This window comes from Lycium barbarum, chromosome 4, assembly GCF_019175385.1.
Source record: "Lycium barbarum isolate Lr01 chromosome 4, ASM1917538v2, whole genome shotgun sequence".
In the NCBI taxonomy this organism is placed as follows: domain Eukaryota; kingdom Viridiplantae; phylum Streptophyta; class Magnoliopsida; order Solanales; family Solanaceae; genus Lycium; species Lycium barbarum.
In genome coordinates, this window is record NC_083340.1 from 44175133 (window position 1) to 44193455 (window position 18323).

Here is an 18323-nt window from a genome sequence, read left to right on the forward strand (position 1 = left end):
TTACCCTTATGGGTCCGTTTACCCAAATTCCATGAGTTAGAATTTGACCTAACTAGAAATATAGCAATGTGGGTATCGTTCTTCTTGATTTCCAATATAGAACTCAAATATGATTAGTCTTTTAGTATTTGGAGGCACAATTAAAGGGCAAGGTTAAGGTTTGACGGTTCGTGGCTCCTTTCGGCTTTCCAGGTAGGTTACGACTTACCTTTTCGTTAGACTTCGGTTAGCAAATCATATGTAGAGTTAGTGATTGTTGGAGAAATCATGTAAACCTTTGGGTATGGAGTTTGGTATGAAATACTTAGGTTGGTGTTGTTGTTGACTATGGCTCGTCGCCTTATTGTGTGCTATTGAGTTGTTGCCTTATTCTGATTTGTTGGCTTGTCGCCACGTGATTGATTCTAAAATCGATTCTTAGTAATTGCCTAATAATTCGTAGTGTATATTATCATTGTTGAGGTTGTTGGAACGGAAAATAAGGTTATGATATTGGTATTGTGATTGAGATATGTGTCCACGTGTGGCACGATTGATTCTTATATTCTTGTTGACATTTTTATCATGCACACACTCATTTATACATATGTTGGAATCGGGTTGCGCTCCGCAACATATGCTTGGATCAGGTTGCATATACCGCAACACTTATTTAGACCGGGTTTCACGTTTCGCATCATTGACTATTGGATTGGTTTGTGCACTACAACAGGTACATAGACTTAGCGATCCCACATCGGTCATGAAAGTCGAGGCGACGAGATAGTTCCTCCCGAAGCATGTGTGTCTCATAGCATTTGCATTGCATTCATATCATATTTACATATGGCTTTGTATTTGGACTTGATGGTGGATCATGTAGTGATACATGGACTTGATAGTGATTCTTGAGGATCTACTTCAAACTTATAGTTGATCTTGACAAGATATGCTCGACTTGGTAATTTGGTACTGGATTTGATACTTTGGACTATGTTGAATTATATATAATTGTGAGCATGTCTACTTTTTCAGTTTCTTTCTTATGCATATGTTATCTAATTATTGTCAGCCTATGATACCTACTCAGTACGTGTTGTTGTACTGATTCTACCTTGTTGCATTCTTTTCTGAGTGCAGAGTTCGTGATTAGTTTGACTTCCTCACTTCGTGACTAAGTCTCGATGCTATTTGACGAGCAATTTAGGGTGAGAATTTGGATAGATCTGCAGCCCTGATGTCTCTCTTATTTTACTTGTCTTATTCACTACTTCTGAGACAGTATTCCATTGTGAGACTATGTATTCATAATTTTAGTTAAGTAGTGGCTTTTGTACGGCCTAGACCAGATTTTGGGATTGATGTAATATTTCCACACTTAATTTATTTATCTATTTATGTAAACTTATTATATATTCTGGTGATTGGGTTTGCTTTATTATTTATTGGGTTGTGAATAAGGGGTGGGTTCATCTACCGAGGTGGGATATAGTAGGTGCCCTCACGTTCCCTGAGTTGGCAAGGCTATACAGTAAAAGGCTCAATCTTAGTTCTTTCCACTTTTAAACTAGTTTTAAGGAGTGATGATAACACACAATCACAAATAAGACATGTATAAGACATATAACATCAAATAGGAGATCTCATGTCTCAATCACAATTCATGTAAAGTAATCTGAGCTATCAGCTAACCCTAAAGCATGGCATTCAAACCGGACTCTACGACTTGATTCTACACAAATTCTCATAATATGGCACCGGTACCCAATACAAGTGCTCGTAACCCCACAAGTATGGGACCCCCTTTAATCCCCATTACTCCCTCTTTATTAGTTCATTTCAACCAACCAAGCACTTTAAATAGAGTCAAGCAAGGTCTCAAGTTGCCAGATTTGAACTCTGAACCTCAAGCGATCGCTACACGGTCTTGCCCTTATTCTGTAATGACCCGTTAGGTCGTTTTGGTTGTTTTCTCATTGTTTCCTATTTTTCCCTTATGAACCCGCCCCTTTTCTTGTTTTGGATTGTTGTGTAGTGGGTGTGGTTGGCACAACTCTCGAGATAGACAAAATATTTTTATATAGAAAGTAGCTAAGTTGAAGAATCTTTAAGTGTTAGGTTGACTTTAGGCATCATCGGGGATAGTTGTGTCATTTTGGATATTTCATCGATTCCATTGACTCCGGAACGTCGAATATAGGCTGGTTGTGTAGTTGGTTCAGTTCCCGAGGGTCTTGGGGGCATTTTTGTCATTTGGTTGGAAAGTGGGTTTTTGGCCATGAGGGGTTGACTTGTTCAACGAGGCCTCTTTTGAGATTTTTGAGTGCGTGCGTGAGTGAGTTCGTAGCGCATTTTTTGTGTCTGCATATTTGGTTTGTATCGGGGAGGTTCCGGGAGATTCTCGAGATTTTGAGTTATGAGAGTCAAAAACTAGATTTTTGCTGGTTCTGGTGTACGCGTAGGCGCGAGAGTGGTCCAACCTCTATGGATGCGCTTCAATGATAGGAGGTCCATAGCAATGAGACTCTAGAGATTTAGCCTTGGTTCGCCTCTGCAAAGATTTTCCTGCAGAAGCGAGGTCGCCGTTGCGAAGGGAATTCCGCATCAGCGAGCCTGAGATATTTTGTAAGGGTTCCGCCTCAGCGAGGAATTGTCCGCCTATGCGTGTTCGCTGGTGTGAGATTGTGTGCGCAGGTGCGTTAATTGTTGAATAGAATGTTCCTTTAGTGTCTTCCATCCTTAGACAATTTATTCTAAACCCTTAAGTCTTGAGAGCGATTTTGGAAAAGATTGAAGATATTTCAAGGAGAAAACCATTCGGCAAGTCTTCTAACACCATTGGGTAAGTCTTCTAACTTGGTATTTTAATTATTCCCATGATTTAAGTTCATAACCCATGGTTAGAATGTTTGGATTAAAGAGGAAATGGAAGGGTTTTGAAACCTAACCTAAGAATTGGGGGTTTTGGTAATTGAGCATGAATTAGCGATAATTATGGATGATTTTTGGTCCTATTTACTGTTTTTCCCTTTTGGGTTCGGAATCCAAATTTTAGGGCTAAATTTGGGGATTTGGATTTATGTAGCAATATGGGTGTTGATAGAATCGTACTCTAACGCATAATACCTATTTGACTAGACTTTGATCATTCAGAGATTGTTCGGCTTGGCAAGAGGGCGCTGTGATTCGATACTCGATATTCCAGGCAAGTTGAGACTGTCACGACCCAAATCGAAGGGCCGCGACTGACACCCAAGACCCTACTCGGCTGAGTGCCATATTACCATTCTATTCATAAGTCACACCTTTTTGTGAAGCTTTAAATTATGAAATGACGCTTTCGTCAAGTAAAACATGAAAACTTTTTAAAAGAACTCTTTCATCATGTCAGGGACTTCTCCCTTATCGTTTAGTCAAAGAAAACCTTTAGTCACAATAAAATATTTAAATCAATGGATATGAACACATCGACCTATGATCCTGCCTTACTCAACCGTCGACATCTCGACGCACTATTCATAGGACACTGTCTGCAAAGTCTCTAACATGAACCAAAATACCATAACACAGGTCGGGACAGGGCTTCGACGTACCCATAATGCATATGACACATATATATACATATGTACTTCGACTCGGAAATACTCCAAATAAAAATGGAGTTCACCAAACCAGCTAATAGCCTGGGAACATCCTATAGCGAGTATCCTCTACTCATCTGTCTGCACCTGTGTGGCATGAAACACAGTGCCCCCAGGAAAAGGGACGTCAATACGAATAATATACCGAGTATGTAAGGTAGAAATGAAACAACCTATCAAGATTCAAAGGATAAGAAGAACGTAGGAGTTAACCTGTACCTGTGATTGTCGCTAAGGACCATGAATTTGCATAATGTACTTTTGAAAACATGTATATATGTATATATATGCACCTTTACCCATTCGCTCATTCGAGCTTCGCCTTGTCAGGCATCATATCATAATGGCCCCAATCGGGCAGCCCATTCGGACATCTCAATCATCATATACCAGCAGATCAGGTGGCTTGCGTATATAACGCCTTAGCCCTTTTCCCCTCACCCATAAAATCATGTCGTACATATAAATAAGTGTGCAAATGCATAATAATCTTTGTAAACCATCAGAAGAACTCCCTTCGGAGCAACTTTTATGACAAAATGGGGACTTCTTCCCCTTTTTATTTGTCTCCTTCGAGACTTAAACATCAAATATGAAATGCATATGAATAAAGAGGCCTTATGAATGTCCCATTCATGACTTAGACACCATCATGGAAACATACAACTTATGGATGCCCTTTCGGGACTTAAGAGGTCAAGGATATGCTAAATTCTATACCATCTAGGAGTAAAGTCTTTGGAACTCATTTGCTTACTCTGTTCGTTCATAAGACAAGGATCATGCCAAAAGAATAGGAAGGATAGCCTTAACATACCTTTTTGGTCGCCTTAACTTTAACTACTCAACACTTGTCCTCCCAAGCTCGTACATTTACATTCAAGAGAATTCATACTATTGTTAAACTTATCATCATATGCTTATCTTAAGCCTTTAAATTAAACCCCTTCAGAGTCTGCTGAATATAGAGGCCTTATAAATGTCCCCTTCGTGACTTAGAAACTATCATGGAAACATACAACTTATGGATGCCCCTTCGGGACTTAAGAGGTCAAGGATATACTAAATCTTATACCATCTAGGAGTAGAGTCTTTGGAACTCACTTTCTTACTCTATTCGTTCATAAGATAAGGATCATGCCAAAAGAATAGGAAGGACAGCCTTAACATACCTTTTTGGTCGCCTTAACTTTAACTACTCAACACTTGTCCTCCCAAGCTCGTAAATATACATTCAGGAGAATTCATACTATTGTTAGGCTTATCATCATATGCTTATCTTAGGACTTTAAATTAAACCCCTTCAGAGTTTGCCGAAATTCGGGCAGGATCTCCCCTATATCTTCTACTCCCTCCAATCTTCAATACAACTCCCAAAGCACAATAAAAAACCAACAATTCCATAATCAAAAGATTACATTCAAACTATACTCAATTCTATCCCAAAACTACTTTTCATAATCAATCCATAACAACAACTTCATACAACCCCTTATAAACTCGTATACAACAATTCCTTAACATTATTATTATCCCTCATAACAAGATTGTGCTCAGAACATACTAATAATTATAACTCAAGTCAATTCACAACTCAAGATATCATCAAATGCATATTTGAACTTTTCCTCCAATTTTCTTCTCCTCAAATCTTAACACAATTACCGAACAAACTCATAAACATGAGACTAATATGAAATCTTACCTTAATATTCAAGAACACTACAATTTCATGTTTCTCCACCTTAAAAATACCCACCCAACATCGTCAAGAAGAGGAGACAAGTGTAGACCTCACTTGGAAACCCTTAACCACTTTGATCCTTGGTTTAGGCTTGGAAATATGTTGGAATATGTTTGGAGAAGTTTCTAGGACTTCCTAGGACTTGGGGCTATGCTAAAAATGAAATAAAAATGACAAAAATTGGCATATAGACTTGTAGGAATATATGTGCATGTTGTAGAAGTTGGAAGAATGTTCTAGAAGATTTGGGATATGTTTAGAGAGGTTTGGATATTGGATGAATGTTGTGGAAAAGTCTAGAGAGGTGTGGAGGTGAGAGATGGTGAAAATTTGATGAAAAATGATGAGTTAGAGGGGTATTTATAGGTGTGTGGGTCGGTTAGGCTCCATTGGGCCGAATTAGTGGGCCTTAAGTGAGTTTCTAGAGAATTCGTATAGATTCGCAGGCTTCTGGCAGTCCATCTTAAAACGCCCGTAACTCCCTACTCCGATGTCGTTTTGACAAACGGTTTGTTGCGTTGGAAACTAGACTTCCTGAACTTCAATTTAAGCTTTTGTTTCACTTCAAAACTCTTGATATACTAGGAGATATACCCCTCTAAATTTGACCCAAAATTTTTGTCCAAAATTCTGTCAACGTTTTCCAATATTTTGACAAACTTCTTTTTCTTCGATTTTCTTGGTCCCAAAATCTTCCGAAACTCTCCATACATGATATTTATCCTTAATTATACTTGATAATAGTCATGTCCTTTTCTTCTAAGGTTGTCCTTCCTGGTTATGACTTACGAGATCGTAATTCATCCTTTACTTCATTGTTACATACTTCCCATAGCTTGTACCTTCCAAAACATCGTGGGACGTCTCTGATACTCCATTAATATGGTGAAATACTTAGTGTGCTCATGCTCTGAAAGTGCAAGGTGTAACAGAGACCTTGCACTCTTTCTTGAACGTGTAGTTGGCTAAAATAAATCTAATAACAGGGTTATGGGGTGATTAAGGGGGTTCTGATACTCGTGAGGTGACGAGAACTAGTATCGAATATCGGTCATCATGTTATGGGTATTTGTGCAATTTCAATTATATAGTTGGTCTGAATGCCATGCTTTGGGTACTAGCTGATAGAATAGTATGATCCTTTGGATCTATGATTGGGGTCCGATGCCCGTACTTTATGTCTCTTATTACTATTTCCTGTTTTGTCTGTTTGTATACATATCACTCATATATCCTAGTTGCAATGAAAAGGAAGTAAAAGGTGAAGCCTTTATGATATTGAGAACATAATGATGGATTTCATGCTTATATTCTTGTTCTTGACTTGATGTATGCCATACTCATACTTTATATGTATTCATGCATACGATTTATGGATATGATTGTGAGTCCGATGGGATCTTGTCCCGAACGAATGATGATGCTTTAGCGCGTTCCGTTGATAATGGGTACGGTCGGCTAAGTGACAGGTTATTGAGATATGATGTGGTGACACCGTAATCCGAGGATTTACCGAAGCGGTGATATATGGGCTTCATGAGCCCCCCATGGGTCATGATTCGTTGACATTCGAACGTGTGTATATTGGGAAGTGGAAACAGGCCTTGCATTGCATTTCCATCTCACTCATCCATACTTTATATTGTTTTTGTGATTATTGGTATTTGACTTTCCTTATCTTGAAATCTATCTGTTATGTGGGTTTAGCTGTTAATATGATTATCTTGTATTATGGACAAATGACAGACTAGTATGGTTGTGGTATCGTGAACCAACCCTCGTCTCTATTTCGAAAAGGATCGGTCAACGATGTTTCGGAGTACCTGTCATATATTGTACTCACGCTACACTTCCTGCACCTTTTTGTGTGCAGATTTGATCCCCAGTACTAGTAGAGCTCGTGACTATCAGGCTGCCTGCTAGAGCCTCGCTGAGAGATCAGGGTGAGCATCATGATTCTGGATGGCTCCAAACTCTTTCCTATCCTTTATTTCCTGTCTTTATTCTTTTCAGACAGTTTCACTTTTGTATTTGAGACTAAATTTTCTCTTTAGAAGTCCTTGTGTTTTGTGACATCAGATTTTGGGATGATTTGTAATAACTTCTAAGTATTTCTATTTAAGATTGCTAAGACTTGAAATTGACTTGCATGATTTAATTCCTCTTTTAGTATTTCCTTATATTTTAGGTTGTTAATTGTTTGTGTTGGCTTACTAGTACGGTGGGACTAGTGCCATCACGACTTGGTAACTTGGGTCATGACAAATTGGTATCAGAGTGCTTGGTTAATCAATCTTACCAATACAAGGACAGAGTATATTAGAGTCTCGCGGATGGGTACGAAGAGCCTCGTACTTATCTTCGGGAGGCTATAGGACATTTAGGAAAACTCTTGTCGTTTATTCCTTATCATGCGTATTTACTTCTAATGTCACGACCCAACCCCGTGGGCCACGACCAGTGCCCGAGTTGGGCACCTATACGTACCCGATACCCCAAATTAGCATATTAACAGAATAATAATATTAGTGGTCGCTACAAAATTTAGCAGAAAAGCAGACTTGGCACACATAGGCCGATAAGGCCATCACAGAACAGAATATCCCAAGCATATGTACAGAACCCACACAGATGTATCCACAGACCTCTACAGAACATATCATAATCATAAGATGGGACAGGGCCCCGTCATACCCTGAACAAAGTACATATCCAGATAGCAGTGACAGACTGTACCAAAAGATGGGCTCTGTAGAAGAGAGTGCCCCAAATAGCAGAAATAGGATCCTAAACGTGTGGATCAGCGAACCTGTCGTCAGTACCTGCGCGGCATGAAAACGCAGCCCCCGAAGAAAGGGGGTCAGTACGAAATATGTACTGAATATGTAAAGCGGAATCACAGAAGTCAAATCATAATGGTTACAGAAAATGAGTACAGAATCCAGAGTGTCAAATGCATATTTCCAAAACAGACAGAATGCGTACAGAAACATATGTCATATCATATCATATCCGGTCCCTGACACGGGACTCGGCAGACAGAATGTGGCCACCCTCCCGACGCTGGTGCCACTATACAGAGGAATCAGAAAAAGGGGTGTGGCCCCGTATCATATAACGTCATATCAAAATGGCCATACAGATCAGATCAGAATAGGCGGACATGGCACATCATACTCCACAGACCCATGTACGCGTATACCTGCCCCCTCACATCGGGACGCGGCGAACAATGCAGAGAATTACGCTGGACAACATATCCTGGCCCGGGCTCAGTGTGGGAAACATTGGGACATCCACGAATGGAGTAGTGAGAGACTAATGCAATTTAAAAATATCATAAATGTTTTCAAAGACTCGATGAAGCGTATCAAAGACAAACCAATCCAATGGAGTCGGACGGAATCATAATAAATGTATTTCGGATATCATAATAAATTACAGAAGTATAACTTTCCCGAAGTCATTCCGAGTGTCAAAATAATTTATAATATTTAACAGAATATTTAAAATAATATTCGTTAAGCGATTAGTAGGGTAATTAAAACATTTCTTTCAAAAATCGCTTAAAAAGGAAGCTTTAACACATTAGGGGCAAAACCGTAAATAGCGGGCCCGCCTTGGGACAAACAAGGCGGCGGGCTCAAATTGTGCCCTCTAAGCATATAGTATCACCTAAAAAGGTTATACAAACATTCTATGACTTTCTGAATAATTTAGAGCAAAATTGCATAATTTCAGAAAAAGCGTATCAAAATGGTTCAATTCTACTGAAGGAAAAACTGAAATTTTGTCTTGCGGATTCCGAGGGCCAAGAGGTCCTTCGAGGCCCGGATCCGACCCTAACACACTAGGGGCATGCCAAGGGAAGAATTGGGGTTGCTTTACATACCTTTCGCGCTCCTTAAGCCTTTCCAAACTCACTTCCCGTTTCGTCGAAAAACTGCAATTGGTCAAGTTTACCAATTGTGAATTATTAATGCCATTATTTCAACTTTAAGCATATTTGGCTACCGAAATTTCGGCAGCACTTCCCCTATACATATGACACCCTGAGAATTCAACTCGGCTATAAATCATCAACAACAACCCAAACGACAACAACAATATCAACAATGAACATTAAAACACAAATATCCTTCAACTAGTCATTTTTCTCACAAGTTGACATAATCTTCAATTCAACCCAACATTCAACTAAGATCAATAATTTCATATTCAACAACCATCATGATCATCACCATATAGTTCTAGAAACATTTCATATCGTTTTCCTTAAGATATACACTCGATATACATGATATACAATCTTCCGCCAAAATCATAACTTATGCAAAACATCAAATCTTTGGCATACAACTTCATAACAAGTTTCCAACTTCCAAATTCATCAACCATAATCATAATTCACATCTTAACAACTTCATTTCCATAATATCACAAAATTATTCTAAAGTGACATAATCATCTACATTCCAACTTCAACCAAAATTCATTCAACTTTCATTCCCAATATAATTTCCATCATAACCACAACTAGAATGCAACATAAAATTCAACTCATATATGTATACAACATATATACACCCATGGTTACATATATATATATACATACCCACTTTGCAAACTTCCTTATTTCCATAATTTCTACTCATTTCCACATACCACAACATAAACAAACCTTCATAACATAAGAAAAAGGAATTGATTCTTACCTTTTTCTACAAACTTCTTCACTTGAACAAGTTGTCAACTTGAAGAAATAAGTGCTCCTTCTTCCAAAACAATTACACCAAGTTGTAGAGGACACTTAATTTAGTAGGAATTCAACAAGAAAATAATTTTAGAGGCAAGATTTTGAGGGGTGATTTTTCTATGGCCAAACCCGAAATGCCCTCTTTTTGTTCTTGTTTTTCTCTTGTTTTTCCTCCTATTCTTTCTCTTGAAAGTTCTATGGAATTTGGATGATTAAGTGGTCTTTTATTCATTGACCACATGACTTAATTCCATGGGCTTGGATCCTTTTTATAGACCATGGCCGAATGGCTCCTCACTTGGGCCTGATTTTTTTTTTTCATTTTTTTGGGCCAACTCGGTTGGTCCCGAGTTGGGCCTAGCCCACTGACCTTTCGACCTTAAAACGTTCATATCTCCTTGTACCGACGTCACCTGGGAACCCACGACCTATGGATGGAAAGCTAATTCAATTATCTACAACTTCTATTTCAAGGTATTTTCGAAATTCCAAACTTACAATACAGTTTTTGCCCCCCAAAGTCAGGTCACCCGAAAACGTTTTCTTAAAAATATTCGTTTGGAGGGTTTCCACTTTGATTTGGTCCAAAGGTACTTCATGAGTTGTGTTTAACTTTACATATGTGATTCATATGACTTTTCAGATGTTCCAAAAAAAATCTCGGTATGTGGGCCCCACCCCAGCAGATGCTCCGAGGTTCAAAAATACGGGATATAACATCCTCCCCCCCTTTAGAACATTCGTCCTCGAATGTTAAATTAATCTCATAGGGTTTGAAAATACTTTGGGGGAGTTCATGTTTACAGACATCACATATGACACACGATTGATATTGGAATAAATTAAAGCAGGGATTTAAGGTTACCTGTGGGTATAGAGAACAAATGAGGATATTTCTTCTTCATTTCCTCTTCGGCCTCCCATGTCATTTCCTCCCTATTATCGTTCCGCCACAGTACCTTAACAGAGGCTACATCTTTATTCCGAAGCCTCCTTACCTGACGATCCAAAATAGATACGGGCTGCTCCTCGTACGATAACTGCTCCGTCACCTGAATATCATCAGCAGGGAATACTCTGGAAGGGTCACCAACGCATTTGCGGAGCATAGACACATGGAATACCGGATGTACCGCTTCCAAATCAGATGGCAAATCTAACTCATAGGCGACATTTCCAACCTTCCGAACAATCTGATAAGGCCCAATATAACGCGGACTGAGCTTACCCTTTCTGCCGAACCGCATCACGCCTTTCATAGGCGATACCTTCAGGAATACCCAATCGCCTACCTGAAACTCCAACGGTCGACGCCGTTTATCCGCGTATGACTTCTGTCGGCTCTGGGCTGCCAACAGTCGCTCCCGAATAAGTTTTACCTTGTCCACGGCCTGCTGGACCATATCTGGGCCAATCAACTCTGACTCGCCAATATCAAACCAGCCAATCGGCGATCTGCATTTCCTGCCATATAGAGCCTCGTACGGAGCCATCTGGATGCTGGAATGGTAACTGTTATTATATGAAAACTCAATCAATGGCAAGTGATCATCCCAGCTGCCTCTGAAATCAATAACATAGGCCCGCAACATATCCCCCAGCGTCTGTATAGTGCGCTCGGCCTGTCCGTCGCTCTGAGGATGAAAGGCTGTGCTCAGACTCACCTGAGTCCCTAGACCTTCATGAAACGACCTCCAGAAATGCGCCGTAAACTGGGCGCCTCTGTCAGAAATAATAGATATAGGAACTCCGTGAAGCTTCACAATCTCTCTAATATAGAGCCTGGCATAATTCTCGGCGGAATAAGTAGTCCTGACGGGAAGAAAATGGGCTGATTTCGTCAGCCTATCAACAACGACCCAGATGGAATCATACTTCCGTGGAGTGCGAGGCAAACCTGTAATGAAGTCCATATTAATAACCTCCCACTTCCAAGTCGGGATTTCCATCTCCTGCAATAGTCCACCCGGCTTCTGATGCTCAATCTTGACCTGCTGACAATTAGGGCACTGGGCGACGAACTCTGCAATATCCCGCTTCATGCCGTCCCACCAGTATAAGCATCGGAGATCATGGTACATCTTCGTAGACCCAGGATGGACCGAATAGCGAGCATAATGTGCCTCGCTCATAACCTGCTGCCGAAGGCCTGCAATATCAGGTACACACAACCTGCCTCTGTATAACAAAGTACCGTCCGGTGAAAACTCGAACGGAGTCCTCTCCTTATCATAGGCTGTGTCCCTGTACTGAGCTAAGACAGGATCTTCGTATTGACGCCGCTTAATATCGTCCCTGAGGGATGACTCAGAAACCCCTCGAACAGAAATCCGTGTATCCCCAGAATCGGCTAGACGAACCCCGAGACTAGCCAACTGCTGAATATCACGGGCTATCTCTCTCCTGTCTGGCTGTAAATCGGCCAAACTGCCTATAGACTTCCGACTGAGCGCATCGGCAACAACATTAGCCTTACCCGGATGATACAGAATATCCACGTCATAATCTTTCAGAAGCTCCAGCCACCTCCGCTGTCGCAAATTAAGCTCTCTCTGCCTGAAAATATACTGGAGACTCTTGTGATCAGTATAGATATCCACATGAACGCCATATAAATAGTGTCTCCATATCTTCAGAGCATGAATAACCGCTGCGAGCTCCAGATCGTGGGTACGATAATTCTTCTCATGCTGCTTGAGCTGCCAGGAAGCATACGCTATAACTCTGCCATGCTGCATCAATACACAGCCCAACCCCATGCCAGAAGCGTCACAATAAATAACATACCCGTCCGGTCCCTCTGGAAGAGTCAGAACTGGGGCTGTAGTCAGCTTCTCCTTCAGCAACTGGAAGCTCCGTTCACAAGCGTCAGACCACAGGAACTTAGCTCCCTTCTGAGTCAGCCTTGTCAAAGGCGCTGAAATCGAAGCAAACTTCTCCACAAATCTCCTGTAATAGCCTGCTAACCCCAGGAAACTGCGTACCTCTGTGGGCGTCGTAGGTCTGGGCCAATTCTTCACGGCCTCAATCTTCTGTGTGTCCACCCGGACACCATCAGCTGCAATAACATGCCCCAAGAAAGCCACTGAAGACAGCCAGAATTCACACTTAGAAAATTTCGCATATAATTTCTGATGCCGGAGTACCCCTAATACCGATCTCAGATGATCTGCGTGCTCCGCCTCAGACCGAGAATAAACCAGGATATCATCAATGAATACAATTACAAACATATCCAAGAATGGCCTGAATACCCGGTTCATCAAATCCATGAATACTGCGGGGGCATTAGTAAGCCCAAAAGACATAACCCTGAACTCGTAATGCCCATATCGTGTCCGGAAAGCTGGCTTAGGGATATCGGCATCTCGTACTCGCACCTGGTGGTAACCGGATCAAAGATCTATCTTCGAAAAACACTTAGCGCCCTGCAGCTGATCAAACAAATCATCAATCCTGGGGAGGGGGTATTTATTCTTTATAGTTACCTTATTCAGCTGCCGATAATCAATACACATACGCAGCGACCCGTCTTTCTTACGCACAAATAATACCGGGGCTCCCCAAGGCGAAGTACTGGGTCTGATGAAGCCCTTATCCAACAAATCTTTCAGCTGCTCCTTCAACTCCTTTAACTCTGCAGGCGCCATTCTATACGGAGGAATAGAGATAGGCTGAGTGTCTGGGAGTAAGTCAATAGAGAAGTCTGTCTCCCGCTCTGGAGGAAGACCTGGAAGCTCGTCGGGAAAAACATCTGGAAACTCATTAATCACGGGGACTGACTGAAGTGTCGGCGTCTCGGCGTCCAAGTCTTGCACCCGAACCAGATGACAGATATAACCCTTTATAATCATTTTCTTTGCCTTAAGGTATGAAATAAACTTACCTTTCGGCGATGCTGTATTTCCAGCCCAATCTAAAACTGGCTCCCCGGGAAACTGGAAGCGAACTACCTTATTCTGACAGTCAACATTAGCGTAACAGGAAGCTAGCCAATCCATACCCATAATAACATCAAATTCAGTCATATCTAACTCTACCAGATCTGCCTTAGTGTCACGGTCACAAACGATCACAGAACAGTCTTTATAAACCTGTTTCGCTACAACAAAATCCCCTATCGGTGTGGCTACCTCAAATGGCTCTATAGGTTCAGACATAATACCAATTTTACCGGCAACAAGGGGTGAAATATATGATAAAGTCTAACCTGGATCAATTAGTGCATACAGAGATCGAGAGAAGACCAATAAAGTACCTGTGACGACATTAGGAGATGCCTCCTGATCCTGGCGGCTGGCCAAAGCATAAATGCGGTTCGAAGGACCGCTAATACCAGAAGCTCCACCACGGCCTCTGCCGCGACCCGCTGGTGCCGAAATACCCTGCCCCGTAGGGCGTATAGCCACTGACGAAGATGAAAACCCAGCGGCTGATCCGGTAGGCTGCGCTGCACCACCCGAAATACCCTTATACGGGCAATCTCTCACAGAATGGCCCTGACGGCCACAAGAAAAGCATGCACCGGTGGCTCTGTAGCACTCTCCCGTATGGTATCTGCCGCATAAAGAACACTGAACCCTGGGTGGCCTCATCTGACCAGAACCCCTATCTGTCCGCGAACCTGAAGCCCTGGAGCTCTGGCCTGCTCCTGAATACCCTGGGCTATCGAATCTGCGACCTGCAGGCTGGGGAGGCGCGCTCTACGCCGGCTGAGATGAGAATCTGCTAGGCTGCTGCGGCTGTTGGGGCTGTCTGCCCCGAAAATCTCCAGATGACCTGGGCCTCTTGGGCTGTCTCCGATCCTGGCCCCTGTCAGGCTGGTGTCCTCCTCTGCCCCGATCCTCCATGCCCTGGGCATGGGCCTGGATACGGGCAATGTCCATACCGGGCTGAGCAGCCAATACTAAGCAGCTATCAACAAAATACCGATCCAGCCCCATAATATATCTGTGCATCCGGTCCGCCATAGTAGCCACCACAGTAGGTGCATATCGGGCCAAGGAATCAAACTCCAAACTGTAGTCCCGGATACTGCGGCCCTTCTGCCTCAATAATAAGAATCTATCAGATCTGGCTCGTCGCAACTCTGGGGGCAGAAAGTGTCCAAGAAATGCTTGAGAAAAAATCGCCCCAAACTGCTGGAGGAGCGCCGTCCCCCTTGGATAGCCCCCATGACTCGTACCAGTTTGCCGCCACATCATATAACCGGTACGAAGCTAACGCGACTGACTCTGTCTCGGAAGCATTAATCAAATCTAGAGTGCGTCGCATCTTCCTAATAAACTCCTCAGGATCCTCCTCGGGCTTTATTCCGAAGAACTCTGGAGGGTTACAAGTCAAAAACTCACGGACTCTCGAACTATCACGCCTGACTGCCCGGTCACCTCCCAGTCCATGCCCCTGAACCTGCCCTGCCACAAGTCTAGTCAGCAACTGGACTGCCTCCCTCATAGACTGATCCTCAGTGCCTGGCCGTGGAGCTGGAGGCTCAGGTACTGGAACTGCGGGAGCTGGCAGTGGAGCCGTCTCCCGATCTGCAGCTACGGCTGCCCCAATCTCCTCCACGAGTGGCGGTGTAGAAGAACCCTCTGTCTGGGGCAAAGTCTCCGGAGCAATATATACCTGGGCCCTGGTAGTCCTCTGGACCCGGCTAGTCTCTCCTACGGCAACTGACTTGGCCTTTTGGGCCGTTGTCGCCTTTTTTGGAGGCATATCTGCAAATATAGCCACTCGTTAGGAAGGGGTCATCCTGATAACACAGCTCTATCGCACGATCTAAGACAGAAAGAAGGGTAGTATCCTAAATGCCCTGTAGCCTCCTGTTTATAGGCGTGGTGCACAACACACCGATAAACAAGACTCTACTAGACACGATCTGTGGACAATCCGAGGACGAACCGCTCTGATACCACTTTTGTCACGACCCAACCCCGTGGGCCGCGACCAGTGCCCGAGCTGGACACCTATACTTACCCGATACCCCAAATTAGCATATTAACAGAATAATAATATAATAATAATATTAGTGGTCGCTACAAAATTTAGCAGAAAAGCAGACTTGGCACACATAGGCCGATAAGGCCATCACAGAACAGAATATCCCAAGCATATGTACAGAACCCACACAGATGTATCCACAGACCTCTACAGAACATATCATAATCATAAGATGGGACAGGGCCCCGTCATACCCTGAACAAAGTACATATCCAGATAGCAGTGACAGACTGTACCAAAAGATGGGCTCTGTAGAAGAGAGCGCCCCAAATAGCAGAAATAGGATCCTAAACGTGTGGATCAGCGAACCTGTCGTCAGTACCTGCGCGGCATGAAAACGCAGCCCCCGAAGAAAGGGGGTCAGTACGAAATATGTACTGAATATGTAAAGCGGAATCACAGAAGTCAAATCATAATGGTTACAGAAAATGAGTACAGAATCCAGAGTGTCAAATGCATATTTCCAAAACAGACAGAATGCGTACAGAAACATATGTCATATCATATCATATCCGGTCCCTGACACGGGACTCGGCAGACAGAATGTGGCCACCCTCCCGACGCTGGTGCCACTATACAGAGGAATCAGAAAAAGGGGTGTGGCCCCGTATCATATAATGTCATATCAAAATGGCCATACAGATCAGATCAGAATAGGCGGACATGGCACATCATACTCCACAGACCCATGTACGCGTATACCTGCCCCCTCACATCGGGACGCGGCGAACAATGCAGAGAATTACGCTGGACAACATATCCTGGCCCGGGCTCAGTGTGGGAAACATTGGGACATCCACGAATGGAGTAGTGAGAGACTAATGCAATTTAAAAATATCATAAATGTTTTCAAAGACTCGATGAAGCGTATCAAAGACAAACCAATCCAATGGAGTCGGACGGAATCATAATAAATGTATTTCGGATATCATAATAAATTACAGAAGTATAACTTTCCCGAAGTCATTCCGAGTGTCAAAATAATTTATAATATTTAACAGAATATTTAAAATAATATTCGTTAAGCGATTAGTAGGGTAATTAAAACATTTCTTTCAAAAATCGCTTAAAAAGGAAGCTTTAACACATTAGGGGCAAAACCGTAAATAGCGGGCCCGCCTTGGGACAAACAAGGCGGCGGGCTCAAATTGTGCCCTCTAAGCATATAGTATCACCTAAAAAGGTTATACAAACATTCTATGACTTTCTGAATAATTTAGAGCAAAATTGCATAATTTCAGAAAAAGCGTATCAAAATGGTTCAATTCTACTGAAGGAAAAACTAAAATTTTGTCTTGCGGATTCCGAGGGCCAAGAGGTCCTTCGAGGCCCGGATCCGACCCTAACACACTAGGGGCATGCCAAGGGAAGAATTGGGGTTGCTTTACATACCTTTCGCGCTCCTTAAGCCTTTCCAAACTCACTTCCCGTTTCGTCGAAAAACTGCAATTGGTCAAGTTTACCAATTGTGAATTATTAATGCCATTATTTCAACTTTAAGCATATTTGGCTACCGAAATTTCGGCAGCACTTCCCCTATACATATGACACCCCGAGAATTCAACTCGGCTATAAATCATCAACAACAACCCAAACGACAACAACAATATCAACAATGAACATTAAAACACAAATATCCTTCAACTAGTCATTTTTCTCACAAGTTGACATAATCTTCAATTCAACCCAACTTTCAACTAAGATCAATAATTTCATATTCAACAACCATCATGATCATCACCATATAGTTCTAGAAACATTTCATATCGTTTTCCTTAAGATATACACTCGATATACATGATATACAATCTTCCGCCAAAATCATAACTTATGCAAAACATCAAATCTTTGGCATACAACTTCATAACAAGTTTCCAACTTCCAAATTCATCAACCATAATCATAATTCACATCTTAACAACTTCATTTCCATAATATCACAAAATTATTCTAAAGTGACATAATCATCTACATTCCAACTTCAACCAAAATTCATTCAACTTTCATTCCCAATATAATTTCCATCATAACCACAACTAGAATGCAACATAAAATTCAACTCATATATGTATACAACATATATACACCCATGGCTACATATATATATACATACCCACTTTGCAAACTTCCTTATTTCCATAATTTCTACTCATTTCCACATACCACAACATAAACAAACCTTCATAACATAAGAAAAAGGAAT